General features: G+C 43.6%; 1 protein-coding gene across 1 annotated transcript in view; it reads right to left on the reverse strand.

Annotated features, from left to right (window-relative positions):
* The window catches only part of LOC109319899 (visual pigment-like receptor peropsin), a 39,734-nt gene that overhangs the window by 17,946 nt on the left and 13,261 nt on the right, over positions 1 to 8,527 (reverse strand). The window lies entirely within an intron of this gene.

Below are 8,527 nucleotides of genomic sequence, written 5' to 3' on the forward strand. Positions count from 1 at the left end.
GAGCCAGTTCCCCAGCCATCAGACTGTGAGGTTGTTGAGGCCTCAGTTCCCCAATTTTACCATGAGGACATCATGGAAGACCAAGTCAAAGGCTTTTTTGAAATCCAAGTATATGACATCAACCTCTTCTCCCTTGTCCAGGTGATGCGCCACCTGGTTATAGAAGGAAATGAGGTTGGTCAGGCAAGAGCTACCCACAATGAAACCATGTTGCCTATCTAACATTACAACACTTATACAGAAAATTGAGTGAAATCAAGGCATTATTCTTTGTTCCCGATGGAACCGACAACAATTTTGTATTTGCACAGCAATGAAGAACATGTTGCATGACAAAAATGTATTTTATAAGAAAACTAGCATATTTAATGATTTGAGAGACACTTGGTTGAGAGACACTTTTATACTTCCACAAATAGACTGCACTTTAAAAAATAACTACTATTTATTGTGAGACATTCTGAATGCAGGATGAGGGCTTATTCTTCCCCCCCAAAGCATAACATCACTAATACATACTCATAAAATAAAGGACATATCTGGATGAGCTGTTGATTGACACGTATTTTCTATGAGGTGCCTCTGCAATGACAAATATTGAGGAAAAGGTGTTCGGTCAGAGAGAACTATGACCCCTTGTATTCTTACAATGTGACTGGGGTATGCCTCCTTGATATATACAATTGCTATGTCAGTTATGCCACTGCAATTTAAAGTCATTGCTCACAATGTCAAAAAGAAGTAAAGGGGCCTTTACAGGGCATACAAAACTTTGAGAAAAATCAGAGTACAGGCATTTGGAGACTGAACAACAACAAAGAGTGTAGCCTTTGCCATCCTTGAACCAGACACATTGGAATGTTCCTGACCCAGAGTGAAGCATTGCTAAAGCATCTGGCCCATTTGGATGGCTGTAGAGAGAAATAAGAAAAGTACCAAATAAGGACTAAAAGGTCTTCCCTTGGCAGCTTCTGCTCTCACAGCACTCTTCCCATAAGGTTTGTCCAAGATTCCTACTGACCTCAAAGGGTGTTAAATCAGACCCATTGGGTGTGTCCTGCTGAATGCACATGTGCAGGGGCGTGCAGCTTTTGTTGGAAAAGTAGCAGTGGCACATATGTGTGCCACTGCTATTTGTCCCCAGGCACACCCCTACATGTGCCTTGGTGTGTGGCACAGTGACCTGGGTGGGTAGGGGAAGCTGGGGCCAGCAGCCTTACCTGTAGTCCTGGGAGCCTCCCAGGGCAGCAGCCTCGCTAATCCAGCTGCTCAGAACCTGGCTGGCAGCCACAGCGTGGCCACCACTTTGAGTTCTACAAAGCACATGGTTGTCTGCTCCCCAGCTTGATTCTTGGCAGAAGGGAAGCTGTCTACATTGCCACCAGCAGGGTTAACAAAAGGTCACTTCTTACTGCTGGCTGAATGCCTACAGCTGAGGTGGCTCTTTTGATAAGCTGCTAATGTGGCTTTCAGATGTAAGAGAGGGCAGTAGAGTTAAGATGCAGATCAGCTACAAGCTATCAGAACCAGGGTGCGTGACTCTCTGATTGGCTGGGATGACTGATTTGAAGCTTTTCTGTTATGTCGATATTGCTGACTGTTCCACACACTGGGTTGAAATACTTGGAAAAGAAGAGAAATAATATACCATATTTTCATGCATATAGCCCACGGGCTATATACATTTTTACAAACTTGATGGGTGGGTGCAGGCTATACAAGGGTGTGGGCTATGCAGAGTCTTTAGAACGGCATAGCCCATCCCTGCCCATCCCTGGCTGTGGGCTCCAGCTCCGGCTTCGGCTCTGGCTCCGGCGGCCATGCCCAGCAAAGTGCGGCTGGCGGGGGCAGGGAGTGGGGCTCTGCAGGGGAGGGGGAGGGATGAGGAGCTGCAAGCTGCTAGGCCCATTCCCCGCTGCTGCCGCCAGCTGCGCTCTGCTGGGCACAGCTGCCAGAGCTGGAGCTGGAGCCCGCAGCTGGGGATGGGCTTGCAGGTTCTGCAGGGGAGGGGAGGGATGAGGAGCTGCGAGCTGCAGGCTCCGGCTCCAGCTCCAGCTCCAGCGGCTGTGCCCAGCAAAGTGTGGCTGGCGGCGGTGGTGGGGAGTGGGGCTCGCAGCTCACAGCTCCTCATCGCTCCCCTCCCCTGAAGAGTCCGCAAGCCCAGCAGAGCCCGTGCTCGCGGCCATGTCTCGGGGTTCAGGGAATACATGGGTGCGGGGCATACTTGGAGTATTTTACAAAAACACAATTTTCCGCAGGTTACACATGGGTGTGAGTTATACATGGGTGTGGGCTATATGTGTGAAAATACGGTAAATCTCACTAGGAAAACATGGGATGAACAGGATGGCAAGTGACGCGCAATCACACTGTATAGTTAAAGATGACAAACTCCTCATTTGTTGCTTCCTTACTGCGAAGCTATGCAGCCATCAGAGGATTCTGGGAGGATCCTAAAGTGCAAAGGTAAAAGGTCATTATAATGATTGCTCTGGGCCTCTCATAGCCACGTGGGAAGCTGTGGTCTGTCAGAGGATTGTATCCCCTGTTCTTTTTGGAGGTGAGGGATCATCCTTTTCTGTGGGAACAATCATGTGGAGACAATGGGACAAATCTTGTAGACACCCTGATCTGAAACCCATTGGAACCAGCAGATACCTTTTCACTGGAATCAATTGTCTATGGATGAGACCCCAAATTTGAAAAAAATGTTTTTGGGTAAATACGCATTTCACTTCGGATAACTGTCCCTTGAAAATACTTTCAAATCTTGACAACATTCACGGGAAAAGGGCTCAGTAACAATTTAGATTTATAGAAAGGTGTTACAGAATACAACAGATCTAAGCTGGGAGAAAATAAAAGGAATAAATTACCAATTTATTAAAACTGTTATCATTGAATATAATTGTTAATGAGCTGGAAGAGGAGAGAATGTGAGGTGGCAAAGCTGGAAGATGGTAATGCACTATTTGGGCTAATCTAGTTTAGTATGGATTGTGGGGAACTACATCATCACACTGATTTTCTGATTTGAATAGGAAGTGCTGCTTAAAAATCAGTGATGTGATGCAGCTCAGCAATAGCAGATTAGAGAACATGACTGTAAATGTAACACTTTGGCAACAAAATGTAGCTGATGCACAGGGAAAGGAACAAATTAGAATACTCTAACACACTAACAGGTTCTAAATTATAACCATAATAGAAAAAGAAAAGTATAGCCATCATAGGAATGAGATAGTTGAGCATTAGTTCCATCTCACAAACATGGAAATAGGAATAGAAAAGTTGTATGAAGTGCCTATAAACCCAAGAGATTTAATACTAGAACAAGCATTAGAATTAGGCAGTTCTGGTGCTGTGTGCACACTGGGTGCCTGTAGACATGACACTACAGCATGTTGGAGCATACTCAATGAATCAAGTCTAATGGAGCATGCTAAGACATTAAAATTAGCACATTTTAGCAGCATTGGTGTCTCATATATTCAGCGTCCCTCTGCTTCAAAATGGCAATGGGGTGCTTTAACTAAAGCTAATAGAATGAGCTTTAGTTAAAGCACCCCACCGCCATTTAAAAGCATGATATACGTGACACTGCAGGTGCTTTAATTATTGTAGCTTCTGAAAGCCACTCTCATTAAAATGCCTGCCCCACTTCTGGAGCCCATGTAAAGATGCCCACTGATTTTTCCCCTTCCCTCTTCTTGTTGCTTACACTGTGGTGATGGTTGTGACTTGAGGGGATCCTTGTATGGCAAGCAAGCAGAGCTCTCAAATTATTAACAATTCCTAGGCACAAATATATAGCTTCACTGTCACAGTGACAATAGAGGCTACAGTTGCTATTTAAGAAGAAATAGAAACAACGCTCCATTCATATAAACAGGCAAAACTCCGTTACCACCAGCAGGTGATCTGACTCCAAACAACCATATGTGATGCCAAAGTTTCTGCCCATGCTTGTCCTCTTGCCTCCTGCCCCAAAGAAAGCAATATTTTAGTTTAAAAATAGCTTGGGCTAAATGAGCTATATCTGTTCATGCTGTTAGTGCCAGTTTTATGATTTGACTTTGGGTTATTTTCATCTTTTACAAATGTCAGGAATGATAAACCATATATCTTTGCATGTGCATGCATGTGTGTGTACACACATATCTATAATATAGATAATATTAGACCTGTATATATCCTTGACTACATTAGCCAAGGAAAGCTACCTTAAATGTGCCTGCTAGTGAAAACTGCCTAATCAGAACAAGACCCCCAGAATTAGTCAAACAGACTGGTGGAAAGCCAAAGTGAGTCAACCAGCTTGCCCAGTGACAGTGGCCAAGTGACGAAAAACAAAAAGAGGCCCATGGCAGTGACTTGGTCATGTCTCTTGACAGCAAAATAGTGTCTGCTTAAAAGAGTGCTTGCTGAGGCATCCTGTGACAGCTAAACTGGCTTTCTGAGGGTTAAACCTGGTTTTCTGCTGCTTGTCTATGTATTGTGGAATGCTTATAGCTAGAAGAAAGAGTGTAAAAGAAAGCTGCTGTGGTTAAGCATTTCCTGTATTTTGTCAATGTATTTTGCCATAGCTTAAAGCCAGCTTCATTAGTGATGCCGCAGATAAAATTAATCATATAAGGAAAACACAAAGGCTTGTACTGCTATTGGTTATTCATATAAGGAAAGTTTGTAGTATAGAACTATAATTGGCTGCAAGCCAACAGCACCTCAAAAAAATCTATAAATTTGCTGGCGTATCTAGAAATTGGCTGAAGGAAAGTAGTGTGGTAAGGGAAGCTATCATTGTGAAAGAGAAGCCACAGACCTGGAACTAGGCAGGGCAGTGGGTCCTGAGAAGCCTGAAGACTGATTAACAGTCCTTCCCAATACTCTTTTGGACAGCGTAGATTGGGGATGCCTGAATTCGCTGGATTTTGAGAAGCTTGTCGTATACCAGGCATAAAAAGGGACTGCCGATAAGTTGCCAACTCAGAGATTTGCTGTCTGTCTTTGTTGTGTTGTTAAGCTTTGCATAATTATGTGTTTGTTAGATTAATAAACCTTTCTTATCTTTTTACCCCGACCACTATCTCAATCCCAGACAAACCCACTGCAGGCAGCTGGGACAGGGGCCTGATGATACACCTGTGTGCATGCATGCAACACTGCCCAAATAGCAATCCCAGAAAGCTTCAGATGGGAAGAATCACGACTGGCTGCTAGCAGGGTGGCCACTGCTGCAGCCTTAGAATTCCCACAGGATGTCATCCCCTTGGGGAGGGGTGGGACCACCAGCCTCCTCACCAATCAGCAGTGAGGGATGGGGCTGCTTCTTCCTCAGCCAATCAACAGTGAAGGGTAGGGCCACCAGGCCTCTTGGCCAATCAGCAGCAAGGTTCTGCACTGGACACATAACACAGAAGCAGCCCCATGGGATCTTCTACCTCCCTCCTTCTCTTCCTGGCTTGGAACCCTGCTTCTCCTGGCTGTGCACCATCCTACCTCTAGGCGCAGCCAAAAGAACCATGAGGACAAATGACTGATATATTTTTCCATCAATGAACTGAAAAACAGGGCTTTTTGCAGTCTAGTTTTCATTCAGAAACAGGCAGGGGACAAAGGATTTAAAAACAGGACAGTCCAGTATAGAACAGGACCAATGGCAACCATAGCTGCTAGTGAGGCTAGGAACACATAGACTAATATGTCAGAGCCTGACTTGATAGAGAAATGACAATAAAGAACAACTGACAGATTAGTGGCACCAAGACTGACTTGGGCTGAAAGGACCTACTAACATAGTAGTATCAGTGACTGCAAATATATTTTCCACTGTGGCCTAGTCTCAGCTTGTGAACCCTAAGTGTTATTTGACTACATGCACGTGTTGCAGATTAAGGATCCTAGCAGCTTACTAATGTAAGGAGAAACAGTGGGAGACCTTTGGGAGAAGCAGGAAAGAAACAGAGGTAGCAGAACTTCAGAGGGGGCGGAAGAGGGATCTGGCCTCAAGTGGCTGCTGACTGAGAGGCACATATTCCCTGCAAGGCTGAATGAGGGGGGTTCATTCTGGTATTGTTCAAAATATACTGGTAATAGGCACATCATGTTTGGGCATCATGTTGCAAGAGGATTATTATTTTAATTAGGTGTAGAATTGTTCTAGAATGAGCTTAAAGCAAGGCAAGTCCCCTCTCTCCCCCCAAAGTAAAGAAAAGCAAACAAATAAATCCAAATCACTTTGCATGCCTGAAAGTACACTGGGCGCATCTACATGTGTGTAATGTGCAGTAGCCTATTTTACTGTGTATTAAAGCATCACGTAAAAAACCATGCTATTATGCTAATGCAGTACTATGTAATAATCATCAAAAGCGCACGCTTGCTCTACTGTGCATTTGGGTGGCCTAATGTGCATTAATTTAGTACCTCACATTAGAGGTACTAAATTTAATGTGTATTAGGAAAAATGCATTAATGCACATGTAGATGTGTCCACAGAGGCTCAAGTTGTATCATTAGCTTTTTACACAAACCCCTGTTGCTTTCTGTGGGGATTCTGCATATAAACTGATGGTATACTATGGCTGTAAATTTTTTAATGTGTTAACACATGTTCCCCTCTTGGCCCTGCATTCTGTTTTGTCGAATTTAGAAAAAAGGAATGTGGGTGTGGACAAGATCTTGTCTTTTGATGACAGAATGAAACCTTGACAGGAAAAGGCATACATTCTGTCATCTGATGCATCCTGCATGTCACTCAAGAAATGATAGCTAACTCAAGCTGTGTCTATGAAGCAAAGGAATTTTTATCAGAGGCTTCTCTGCTTTTCCACTTCTAAATGAAAAGTTGACTGAGCTCTTTGATAAACAGGAAAAAAGAACCGTGTGTGATACATTCTGTTTAGTTCAGTTATTTACATGCACTAATTACAAGGAAATATTTACACAATCTCTCACCTAACTTTGACTTTGAGCCATTTGTTTACTTGTCCTGCCAAGATGGGCCAAATTACGATTTTTGTTGCACCTGGGTATAATACTGCTATAACTTCAGTGCCATTGGTGGAATCTCTCCAGATTACACTGGAGTAATGGAGGTCAGTGTTTCATCCAGTAACACACAAATATTCCCCTTCTTACAGTGACCATGAGTTGAATTGCTCCTTTGTTAGAATTGCTATTTTATATGTGAGAAACAGAAATTATGCCCTACCTGTATTTTTCCATCTAACTATAATTATGCGTAAATGTTTAAACCATTTACTAAGATTGTAGCCACTTACATGTTGTAGGGAAATATATGCTTTAATCAATAGACCATAGCCTGAAAATTCTTGTAGAATGATTTTTCTCTTAATCTTCCTTGCCCTTTAGACTAAAAAATTGTAATAGTATATGTTGTTAATGTTACTGATACTGCTATTTAACATTAAAACATACTGGAGCAATTCCACTGAAGTATAAAAGTAGAAGAAAGGTCAACCTCTAGTCCATAAGCATTATTTATGAGAGGTCAGATTCTCTTAACATTTTTGCCAATATAACTCCATTGACTTTAAAGGCGTTACTCCAAATATATGCCTTCTTATTGGAAAACACTATCTTGTTCCATGTTATCTCCTCAGAGGTGTCCCTGTCAGGTTAGGGCTCTTATAAAGTATAATTCTTCTCACAAATGTTAACCAAAATACCCATGAATCACACACTACACTCTCAGGACCTGAAGTGGTCTTCCTCTACCTGGGGGAGATATAGAGAGGGTAAGTCAGAAGAAGAAGAAGAAAACAGTTTGACCATTCTAAGTATGTGCTGAGCCCTGGCTGAAGTTTCATAGATTTCATAGATTTCATAGACATTAGGGCTGGAAGGGACCTTGGAAGATCATCAAGTCCAGCCCCCCGCCCAAAGGGCAGGAAGTCAGCTGGGGTCATAGGATCCGAGCAAGATAAGCATCCGATTTGCTCTTGAAGGTGTTCAACGTAGGTGCTTGAACCACCTCTGATGGTAGGCTGTTCCAGACTTTGGGGGCTCGGACAGTAAAGAAATTCTTCCTTATGTCTAGCCTGAAATGGTCTCACAGTAGTTTATGACTGCTCAACCTCGTCATCCCTTGGGGCGCTCTGGTGAACCAACATTTCCCCAGATCCTGGTGGTCACCCCTGATAAACTCATAGGTGGCCATCAGATCACCCCTGAGCCTGTGCTTTTCCAGGCTAAAGAGCCCCATGGCTCTCAGCCTGTCTTTGTAAGGTCTGTTTTCTTGAACTCTGATAATGCGTGTGGCTCTTCTCTGCACTCTCTCAAGCTTCTCCACATCCTTTTTGAATTGTGGAGCCCAAAACTGGACACAATACTCCAGCTGCGGCCCCACCAAGGCTGAGTACAAGGGGAGAATGATGTCCCGGGATTTGCTCGCGAAGCATCTATGGATGCAAGCAAGTGTTTTGCTCGCTTTAGTAGCCGCAGCATAAAATTTCAGGCTCATGTTCATCTTGTGGTCAATGATGACCCCCAAGTCTCTTTCTTC

The sequence above is a fragment of the Crocodylus porosus genome, unplaced genomic scaffold (genome assembly GCF_001723895.1).
Source record: "Crocodylus porosus isolate Cpor-Errol unplaced genomic scaffold, CroPor_comp1, whole genome shotgun sequence".
Taxonomy (NCBI): domain Eukaryota; kingdom Metazoa; phylum Chordata; order Crocodylia; family Crocodylidae; genus Crocodylus; species Crocodylus porosus.